General features: G+C 37.1%; 1 pseudogene across 1 annotated transcript; it reads left to right on the top strand.

The window, feature by feature from the left end:
* Positions 1–8,621: 8,621 nt before the first annotated feature.
* Positions 8,622–9,347, top strand: LOC309977805 (TIR domain-containing adapter molecule 2-like; annotated as a pseudogene). Its single transcript has one exon. The product of its transcript is annotated as a TIR domain-containing adapter molecule 2-like (transcript).
* Positions 9,348–12,121: the final 2,774 nt, after the last annotated feature.

The following is a 12,121-nucleotide window of genomic DNA, read 5'->3' as shown; positions in this document are numbered from 1 at the left end:
TCTTGCCTCCTTTATCAAAGATAAGGTGACCATATGTGTGTGGGTTATCTCTGGGCTTTCTACGCTGTTCTATGCATCTTTATTTCAGTTTTTGTGCTAGTACCATACTGCTTGATTACTGTAGCTTTGTAGTATAGTCTGAAGTCAGGGAGCCTGATTCCTCCAGATCCATTTTTTGTTCTCAAGATTGCTTTGGCTATTCGGGGTCTTTTGTGTTTTCATACAAATTGTGAAATGTTTTGATCTAGTTCTGTGAGAAATGCGAGTGGTAGTTTAATAGGGATTGCAATGAATCTGTAGATTGTTTTGTGTAGTAGAGTCATTTTCACAATGTTGATTCTTCCAATCCAAGAACATGGTGGATATCTCCATCTATTTGTATCATCTTTAATTTCTTTCATCAGTGTCTTATAATTTTCTGCATACAGGTCTTTTTTCTCCTTTGGTAGGTTTATTCCTAGATATTTTATTCCTTTTGTTGCAATGGTAAATGGGAGTGTTTCCTTGATTTCACTTTCAGATTTTTCATCATTAGCGTATAGGAATGCCAGAGATTTCTGTGCATTAATTTTGTATCCTGCTACTTTACAAAATTTGTTGATTAGCTCTAGAAACTTAAAAGCTTTTGCACAGCAAAGGAAACTGTAAACAAGACCAAAAGACAACCCTCAGAATGGGAGAAAATATGTGCAAATGAAGCAACTGACAAAGGATTAATCTCCAAGGTTTACAAGCAGCTCATGCAGCTCAATAACAAAAAAAACAAACAACCCAATCCAAAAATGGGCAGAAGACCTAAACAGACATTTCTCCAAAGAAGATATACAGATTGCCAACAAATACATGAAAGAATGCTCAACATCATTAATCATTAGAGAAATTCAAATCAAAACTACAATAAGATATCATTTCACACCTGTCAGAATGGCCATCATCAAAAAACCTAGAAACAATAAATGCTGGAGAGGGTGTGGACAAAATGGAACACTCTTGCACTGCTGGTGGGAATGTAAATTGTTACAGCCACTATGGAGAACAGTATGGAGGTTCCTTCAAAAACTACAAATAGGGCTTCCCTGGTGGTGCAGTGGTTGAGAGTCCACCTGCTGATGCAGGGGACATGGGTTCGTGCCCAGGCCAGGGAATATCCTACATGCCACGAAGTGGCTGGGCCCGTGAGTCATGGCCATTGAGCCTGCACGTCTGGAACCTGTGCTCTGCAACAGGAGAGGCCACAGCAGTGAGAGGCCCGTGTACCGCAAAAACAAAACAAAACAAAACAAAAATAAAACTACAAATAGAAGTACCATACGACCCAGCAGTCCCACTACTGGGCATATACCTTGAGAAAACCATAATTCAAAAAGAGTCATGTACCAAAATGTTCATTGCAGCTCTATTTACAATAACCAGGAGATGGAAGCAACCTAAGTTTCCATCTTTGGATGAATGGATAAAGAAGATGTGGTACATATATACAATGGAATATTACTCAGCCATAAAAAGAAACGAAATTGAATTATTTGTAGTGATGTGGATGGACCTAGAGTGTGTCATACAGAGTGAAGTAAGTCAGAAAGAGAAAAGAAATACTGTTTGCTAATACATATATATGGAATTTAAGGCAAAAAAATAGATCATGGAGAACGTAGGGGTAAGACGGGAATAAAGGCACAGACCTACTAGACAATTGACTTGAGGATACAGGGAGGAGGATGGGTAAGCTGTGACAAAGTGAGAGAGTGGCATGGACATATATACACTACCAAACGTAAAATAGATAGATAGTGGGAAGCAGCCGCATAGCGCAGGGAGATCAGCTTGGTGCTTTGTGACCACCTAGAGGGGTGGGATAGGGAGGGTGGGAGGGAGAGAGACACAAAAGGGAAGAGATATGGGAACATATGTATTTGTATAACTGATTCACTTTGTTATAAAGCAGAAACTAACATACCATTGTAAAGCAGTTATACTCCAACAAAGATGTTAAAAAAAAATGAAAAAGGAGAAGTAACAAGTGACACCACAGAAATATCCAGAAGCATAAGGAACTACTAAAAGCAACTATATGCCAAGGAAATGGTCAACCTAGAAGAAATGGAAAGTTCTTAGAAAGTTACAGTCTCCCTGGAATGAACCAGGGATAAATAGAAAATATGGACAGACGAATCACAAAATTGAAATCGAAACTGTGATTTAAAACTCCCAACAAACAAAAGTCCACGACCTGATGGCTTGACAGGTGAATACTATCAAACATTTAGAGACAAGTTAACACCTATCCTTCTGAAAGTGTTCCAAAAAATGCAGAGGAAGGAACACTCCCAAACTCATTCTATGAGGCCACAATCACCCTGATACCAAAAACACAAAAATATCATACACACAAGAAATGTTACAAGGCAATATCGCTGATGAACAAAGATGCAGAAATCCTCGGCAAAATATTAGCAATCCGAATACAACAATACATTAAAAGGATGAAACATCACAGTCAAGTGTGATTTATCCCAGTGATCCAATGATTTTTTTAATATCTGCAAATCAATCAGTGTGATACACTGCATTAACAAATTGAAGAATAAAAACCATATGATCATCTTAATAGATGCAGAAAAATCTTTTGATGAAATTCAACATCCATTTATGATAAAAGATTCTCCAGAAAGTGGGCATAGAGGGAACATACCTCAACATAATAAAAGCCATATGTGACAAACCCACAGCTAGCATCATAATCAATGGTGAAAAACTGAAAGCATTTCCTATATGATCAGGAACAAAACAAGGATGCTCACTCTCACCACCTTTATTCAATGTAGATTTGGAAGTCCTAGCCACAGCAATCAGAGAGGAAAAAGCAATAAAATGAATCTGAATTGGAAAATAAGAAGTAAAATGTCACTGTTTGCAGATGACATGATAGTATACATAGAAAATCCTAAAGATGATACCAGAAATCTACTAGAGCTCATCAATGAATTCGGTAATATTGCAGGATATAAAATTAATACATAGAAATCTGTTGCATTTCTATACATTAACAATGAAAGATCAGAAAGAGAGATGAAGGAAACATATAGTAAATGCTGGAGAGTGTGTGTAGAAAAAGGAACCCTCCTACACTGTTGGTGGGAATGTAAGTTGGTATAGTAACTACGGAGAACAGTATGGAGGTTCCTTAAAAGACTAAAAATAAAGTTACCATATGATCCTGCAATTCCACTCCTGGGGATAAATCCGAAGAAAACTATAATTCAAAAAGATACATGCACCCCATTTTCAGAGCAGCACTGTTTACAATAGCCAAGACATAGAAGCAACCTAAATGTCTGTTGACAGATGAATGGATAAAGAAGATGTGGTATATATACACAATAGAATATTACTCACCAGTAAAAATAAGAATGAAATAATGTCATTTGTAGCAACATGAGTGGACATAGAGATTATCATACTAAGTGAAGTAAGGCAGACAGAGAAAGACAAATATAATATGGTATTACTTATATGTGGAATCTTTTAAAAAGATATAAATTAACTTATATACAAAACAGAAATAGACCCACAGACACAGAAAACAAACATATGGTTACCAAAGGGGAAGGGGTGAGGGATAAATTAGGAGTTCAGGATTAACATATGCACACTACTATATATAAAACAGATAGCCTAAAATGACCTACTGTATAGCACAGGAAACTATACTCAATATTTTGTAATAACCTATAAGGGAAAAGAACCTGAAATAGAATATTTATATATAACTGAATCACTGTGCTGTACACCTGAAACTAACACAACACTGTAAATCAACTATACTTCAATTTTTAAAAATCCAAAAAAACTCTTCCTTTTGATTGGAGTATTTAGTCTATTTACAATTAATGTAATTATGGATAAGTTGGATTTATATCTGCTTCTCTGCTATTTGTTTTATACATTTTTTTTTAACTTTTTCGTTTCTCTACACCTCCATTACTGCTTCTTTGTCCCTTAAATTTTTTGCAACATACCATCTTAATTCCCTTGTTTGTTTTACTATATTTTGAATATACAATAATATCCAAAAATTTGCTCTTCCTCATATTTTGTGTTATAAGTTTCCTACAAAATAATGTTTATACATTGTAAGCCCATCAACACACCTATGGACACCTCATTCTCTAGATTTTACTTTTAAGCTTTTCTGGCTAACCTATTGTTCACTCCAACTCTTACCTATTGCCTCAGGCAGTCATAATGTTAAATAGTTGTTTCTGATTGTTTTTGACAAATGTCCCAGGGAAATTGGTTATTGACACTGAGGCAGCTCTTAATCAGGTCAGTAAAATACAGCCTTGTATATGGGGGTCTTCCCATAAACTGCCAGACAGGTCAAATAACAATTTTCCAAGAATGGGATTTTGAAAAAGGTCCAACCCTATTCTGCCCCCTCCAGTGGCTGCCTTGTTGCTGGTTTTCCCTGTGATCACACAGTTAATTTTCAAGGCTACTGCAGAACTGGGAGGGGGCATGGGAATAGGGCAAGTTAAAAGGCTACAAAGCTTACTGAGATACAGAGGTTTTTAATAAATGCTCAGTGGAGTTCTACAAGGTTTTGGTTAATTTCCAGAGCTTTGAAAACATTGATTATGACCATTTTTGCCAGTATTCTCATTGCTTTTTATGGATGAGAGGTATTCTGGTAGTCTTTGCTCCACCATTCTCACTGATGTCACAGCAGATGATTAATTTCAGATATTTTATGTAAGGTTTTTGTTGTTGCTGTTTCTTGGTTTTAATAATTTTGGTCGAATATGGTTAACACCTGCCTTGAATTTTTTGCCAAGCTGCATTATTTTACTCTATCCTCCTTTGTGTAAATCATTGGTACCTCAATTACACAATTCTCAAGTCCTGAACGAGGCTATGAAATGTTTCTGAAGAATATCTTTGACCTGCACACAGCTATTCTTTTGGCCAAGCTCAATTCCAAGATGAGGTTATCATATATTCAGTTACATATGTGGCTTTGGATACCAGGTTTTCATTAGAAGATATCAACCTACATACTACTCATTTGCATATTCAGTCATATTTCTGAAATATATATATATATATATATAAAACAAGCCATCTATCATCTATCTGAATGCTCTAGAAGCACACTCTGGAACAAAATATCTGTAGTGTGATACTGCATCCACACACTAAAACCTGCTCTTTTTTTGCTATCTTGGCACCATTCTCCACTCCATTGCCCAAATCAGAAACACAGTAGTCACCTTTTACTTCCTCCTCTCCCACAACAAATCAATAACTAAATCTTGATTATGCCACATCACCTTGTTTATATCTTTAGAATCTGCCTACCTCTCTTCAGCTCAGTGCCTACTACCTTACTTCAGGCTCTACATCTTTCACTCAGAATATCACAAAAGCCTCCAAACTGTCTTCCTGCCACTAGTCTCTCCTCTCTTCCAGGAATTCTCCATACTACTGTAGCATGATGTTTCTAAACACTAAAATACTTAGCATGCCCTATACTGCCCTTCACAATCTTTCTGACCTCAAAGTTCTTGCCTTCTGTAAACAAAGGTGCTGTCCTAAACAGTACCACTAGCTGATTACATGCTGATTTCCATTTTGTTCAAATGCTACATTGGAGGCAAAAGAACCAACACATTTAATGCATGTAGAATTCTAGAAATTACAGAATACATGGAAACATTTGCTTCTCCTCTGACACACCTCTAAACTCCTCTCTAAGAAGAATGAACACTTATATGACTAGTCAAATTTCAAAATATATCAGATCATGGTTGTTGTCAGTTCTCTGTTCTCTTATGGATCAAGCTTATCTGTGTGGTCATCTGTCACATTGCAGCCAACAATCAGGTAAGGCCCTGAGATGTAGGTTTTGGTTTAGGTAGAGGAAAGAGACCCCATAGGCCTCTGGACTTAACCATAAGCTCCAACTTGACCTACCACAGTACTCTGAATAGATTTCTGGATAACAAGTATCTACTTTGCTTCTCACTACCATTGTTTCTTGTGTGTATCTTCCTCAGGAACTTTGTGGAGAGGAGAGCTATGGTCTAAGGTAGGAATTAGAGATTCCTTGGTCTTCTGAGCCCAATGTTATTAAATTCTACAGTTATTTCTAAAAATGTACATTCATAGAAAAAAATATCAACCTCGGGACTTTATTGTCTCAAATAAACCACATAGCTAACTTTATGTGCTGGCATCTGCTTTTGATGCTTTCATTTTTATTGAAGTATAGTTGATTTACAATATTAGTTTCAGGTGTATAAGATAGTGTTTCAATATTTTTATAGGTTGTACTCCATTTAGTTATTACAAAATAATGGTTATATTTCTCTGTACTGTACAATATATCCTTGTTCTTTATTTATTTTAAACATAGTAGTTTGTGTCTCCTAATCCCATACCCGTATCTCACCACTCTTCCCTTTCCCTCTCTGCACTGCTAACCAATAGTATGTTCTTTATATCTATGAGTCTGTTTTGTTAGATACATTCGTTTGTTTTATTTTTTAGATTCCACATATAAGTAATAACATAGAGAATCTTTCTTTTTCTGCCTTATTTCAGCAAGCATAATACACTCTAGATCCATCTGCATTTTTGCAATGGACAGAATTTCATTCTGTTTTATGGCTGAGTAATGTTTCATTATATATATATATATATATATATATATATATATATAATCTTCTTTATCCATTAGTCTGTTGATGGACACTTTGGTTGCTTCCATATCTTGGCTATTGTAAATACTGCTGCTATGAACATTGTGGTGCACGTATCTTTTTGAATTAGTGTTTTTGTTTTCTTCTGATGTATACCCAACAGTGGAATTGCTGGATCATATGGTACTTCTATTTCTAGTTTTTGATGATAGCCATTCTGACCAGTGTGAGGTAATATCTCATTGCTGTTTTGATTTGCATTTCTCTAATAATTAGTGATGTTGAGCAGCTTTTCATGTACCTGCATAGAGCAAGTGTTAATACATAAGCTGAATATTAATGAAGATAATTCAATAATCCTTAAAACAGACAGGAAGGAGCAACTTGCTGCAGACAAAAGTGCGTTTTATACCTAGGCATTCTCAGTGCTCTCTCAAAGAAACATTTTAAAACAGCAACAATGGTTTTAGAAAGATCCATTGTCCATGAGAAATAGAAGGCTAACAAGTACCTCAACAATAAACAATAATCTTGGGGACTGATTTCATATCAAATGACTGACAGGATTTGGTCATATTTCTGTAATCCAGTACTAATTTTTCAATTGTAGTCATGAGATTAACTATAATATACAAATGGCTACTATAATTTTTTTAAGATGATGATGAGTTGTTTCCTTTATCATTCTGGAAGTAATACAGAATTCAATTGCTTTCAGACTCTAAAATTGAGATTGAACAAGAAGCTTGTTCAACTACCTTTCTCAGAAATATGTGGAAAGGAGAATGTTAGCTACTTTTCCGAGATGGTTTATGGAGAGACTAAGTGAACTCCACAATTAGCATCAGCTTCATAGTTATAGGACAATCTTACTTAGATACAGATGCCCATGACTTATAAGTTTTACCATGAGATACACACATAAACACACACATCCTTCACTCTCTGTTACTCTGTCCCTGTCCCTGTCTCTGTCTTTCTCATCCTCTTTCTCTCTCTCTCGGGTTCATCCTAAAACACACATACATACATAATATAACCATATGTAATTGCTGATATTTAACCATTTTTGACCTGAAAAATGACAATTTCGTATGGTTATACTGAATATAAGTATATATAAAATATTACATAATAAATAAGTATATATTACACAATATATATTTATATGTATATGCATATATATTTTCCCCCAAAGAGTTATGCAATACCAGCTTCCATGAACATCAAACCACCAAACTTTGCCCATAGATCATAATTCAGCAATTATCACTAGTTGCATTCTCCTTTTCACTCAACACACACACATTCATACACAGCAACAGGGGAAATTCAAAAGCTTTCCCTATCATTTCCACTTAGAGCTATGTCAAAGGTAGTTTTCTTTTTTTTCCCCTGCTGAGTATCATATTATTATTGATAGCTAATAATATGGAAATTAAAATTAATAAGACTGGTGGGGCCACCCCCACCCATGGCACCACAACCTGGGTCCCACCAGGCCCTCAGAGCCGTGGGCCAGCGAGGCCAGCCTCCAAGGGTTAAGTGTCAGTGAGTCTCCAAAATGAGGGGACTCAGCGGTCCCCAGACTTTCACGCAGGGATGGTAGACATGGGTACGGGATTTGCAGCGCACCATGGACTGCACACCTCTCCCTCTGGATGTCTGAGGGAAGTCACACAGCACTCTGCAGGAGAGGAAGACAAAAAATCACGGGGCCACGCCACTGCCCGCCTTCCAGGTGTCCTGCCTGAGTGCTTTTGTAGCACCTGTTATCCGGAATGGAGTACCAGTGCAATGAGTCCTAATTGTCTACTTATTCTGGCTTCACATCCTTAAATCCCAGCAGGTCTTGTCTTGGTGCAGGAATGAAAATAAATGCCAGGAAATAAATAAAGCTTTCTTCTGACTTTGATATTTATGATGGGTATGGGGAAGCTCAAAACAGATCCCTGCTCTCTTTCTCTCTCTTAGGGTAAATGTCACAGTGTGGACACAAAGCAAAGACATTATGAGTCAGATTCCAAGAAATCTGAAGAAATCTCCCTGCGTGATGATGCTGAGCATAGCAATACAACAGAGATACATACAGCAGAGCAGGAGGGAGCTGAGGGAGTGGAAGATATGCCTGAAGTGGAAGCAGAAGAAGAGGTGTTCCCTCAAATTTGTGATATTGCTGAAGATGACATAGCCAAAGCTCTCAGAGTCCAGAATCTGCTGCAAAGTGACTTTGCCATCAAACCTGGAATAATTTTGCTGAGATGCAATGTGGCAAACAGCATTTACAGAATTCAGATGATGCTGTAAAGGCGTCTGCCTGGTCAATCTCATTATTGACTGAAAACTTTTAAAAAGATACCTGGTGTAAGTAAGTCCCAGTTCTATATGTCCCTAATGAAATCCATTGACAGACCACACAAACAAAACTCTGTATTTGTTGTATATCTGTATATCCCCATGTGGCCCTTGAACAACCCCCTGCCCTGAGAAAGGACTCCCTTTGCTCTGTGAACCATCAATGCCCTAGAGAAAGAAAGTTATAGCTTTCTTACACAAGTAGAAAGAAAATTTCAGGAGTCTGTGTATAAGATACAACAAACTATATGGAAAGAGACAAGAAATATGGTACAAGGGCAATTTATTGCCTGAGATGAAACACACAACACACAGCTGGCTCTTGTTTGTAATCAAATGATATCTCTTCACTTGAGAGAGCAAATTTCTAGGAAAAAGTTTAAATAAAAGAAAACCTTACTCTACATAAACCTATGGAGCACAAGAAAGATAAATTTCTCCAGGACAATCTATAGAATTGTGATACTTTTTGATATTTTGATAAAATTGAGATTGTCAGAGCTTCAAGAACTTTCCTCTTATAGTTTTCTTAGTTCATGGATATGACAGAGGATATTTTAAATTCATATTCTTTGTGCTGAACTTTGAATGAAAGATTATAGGATAGACGTTTTAAAAATATGATAACACTTTCATTTTGTTCTCAAAGGACACACAGAAGAAAATGGCCCTGAGAGATCTGACCACCCTCCCTCTTGAGGTGCCTCTCCTGTATATTGTAATAAAGTATCCCCGGTATTGTCACCCAGAAATACGGATAGTCAGAATAGAACATTTAGAATGGGGGTGCTGATAAATATGAAACCAAAAGTAGATGTGAAAATGGTAGGGCTTTTAAAAAGAATCCAATCAAATGTGTTTTCCTTTCTGCTTGAATTTGCATGTTTGGAAGCAATTCCTACCACTGATTAGGAGCGCATTTGATAGTGTTGTGGTTAGGGACTCCATGAGTGCTGTTGAGATGTTCCCTGGAGCCTGAAGATCTCCATGCCAGTCATCAACTGTAACTAGGGCTTTATTTGAAGAGCTTCTGAAAGGTGTATGTGTCCTGGGCCTTTAAAATCTCTAAATATTAATTTAAATTCTCCTTTAAAATCAATAACCTCTATTATGGCAGCCTTTAAAAGTTCTTCTCACACAAAACGCTCTATCCAGGAAATATTTCTCAGCTAGGTGATCAGAGTAGACTGACTGTGTGTGCGTGTGTGTGTGTGTGTGTGTGTGTGTGTGTGTGTATGTGTGTATGTGTGTTTATTTTTAGATTTGGAATAGAAGTAGGAGATGTGTTTTATTGCCACATCTTCTAGTGCCCCACACTCATAGCAAGCCAGAGGGGCCTCAAATAGACCGATTCCTTTCCCTCACAACCATTCTGCCCCAGCTGAGAATGAGGGAGAACCATCATGTACAGAGCAGGGACAGGATAATATATTAAGCATACCATGTTGTAATGAAAGCACCTGATAGGCGATCAGGAGACCTTGTTCTAGTCCAATTCCTGCCACTGAGGATGAATGTGACCATGGACAAGCAATTTACTCTCCTTCACTGTGAAATAAAAAGGATTGGATTGATGGATCTCTAAAGGCCTTTGTCTTCTTCCAGAATGTGAACAACTAGGAACCAGAAAATGGAACAAGTAAAAAAACAGAATTTTATAATGTGATATACATTATAATAGAAGCAGGAAGGTATAAGCCTACAATGAAAAGATATTCTTATATGTTTACAGCATAATTGATTTCTAATGCTGTCCATTATACTTTTATAGTCACAGGAAAGAATTACAATACATGCTTACTCAGATTTTTTAAAAATACATTTTTATAGGGACCCTTGAGCAAAGACATACTGCCTAATTTTTCTTTTTCCTTATCTGCACTTCTCCATATCCCCTCCTAACACTGGGGTCTGCTCACATCTTTCTGTAGTATACCTCTTCATACTCATGAACCAACATGTTTCCTGAGGAACTTCTTCCATAATCCTGCATGTAAGTCAAACCTCCTCCTCTACTAGTACTTATAAAAGATGAGATTCTTCTCATTGTATGGTGACTTAAAGTTCTTTTCTCTCGTAGTAGTTTACTACTCACTTTTCTTTTACAATTCTAATGATAAGTATTCATTCGTTTTTGCCATACTGCTTCCTATATCTCCAATTACATGTACAAATAAAACATTAACCACTCACCCTCCCTGCCTGCCAAAGCTGGATGGTGTTTTGTAAATAAGTGTTTTTATTCTTTACTCTTGACTAAATTTGATTATTTCTAATGCTAATGAAGATCGTGGAAAAGCTTTTGTGAAAAGATTTATCAATCTCTACTTCCCCATAGAGCACCAGGCACAATGTCTCATTCAATTTGGGGTTAAATATATGTTTATAATGTTAAGTATTGAATAACTATATATGTTGAAATTAACAGTTGTAAGCAGGGATTATCAAAATAGCTAAACTGAGAATGAAAAGAGGTAAAGGTGTGGCTTTAGGGATGTGTGTGTGTGTGTGCTGTGACTGTATGCATGTACACATGTATAGATTCAGCATTACACATACACAGGGAAATTGTGAGAAATTTTGCCACATGCTGGAGAGCATCCATTTTGAGTACCTGTGGGGATTACTGCCCACTCTGCAGCTTCACAGAAGAATCTGACAGAATTCCCAATGCCACATGACCTACACCATAAGGTAAACTTATCATCTAACCTAACAAGAGGTCCCCAAAAGTATGATGCCTCAAAGCCATCATTAAAAACCCAAGTTCTGGAGGAGCTTCAAGATGGCAGAAGAGTAAAACGTGGAGATCAACTTCCTACCCACAAATACATCAGAAATACATCTACTTGTGGGAAAACGCCTACAGAACACTTACTGAATGCTGGCAGAAGACCTCAGACCTCCCAAAAGGCAAGAAACTCTCCACGTACCTGGAAGGGGAAAAGAATAAAGAAAAAACAGAGACAAAAGAATAGGGACAGGGTCTGCACCAGTGGGAGGGAGCTGTGAAGGAGGAAAAGTTTCGACACAGTAGGAAGCCCCTTCGCGGGTGGAGACTGTGGGTG

Source organism: Leucopleurus acutus, assembly GCF_964270905.1.
Source record: "Leucopleurus acutus genome assembly, chromosome: X".
NCBI lineage: Eukaryota > Metazoa > Chordata > Mammalia > Artiodactyla > Delphinidae > Leucopleurus > Leucopleurus acutus.
Note: the sequence above shows the minus strand (reverse complement) of the source record. Positions and strands in the feature narration are given on the sequence as shown.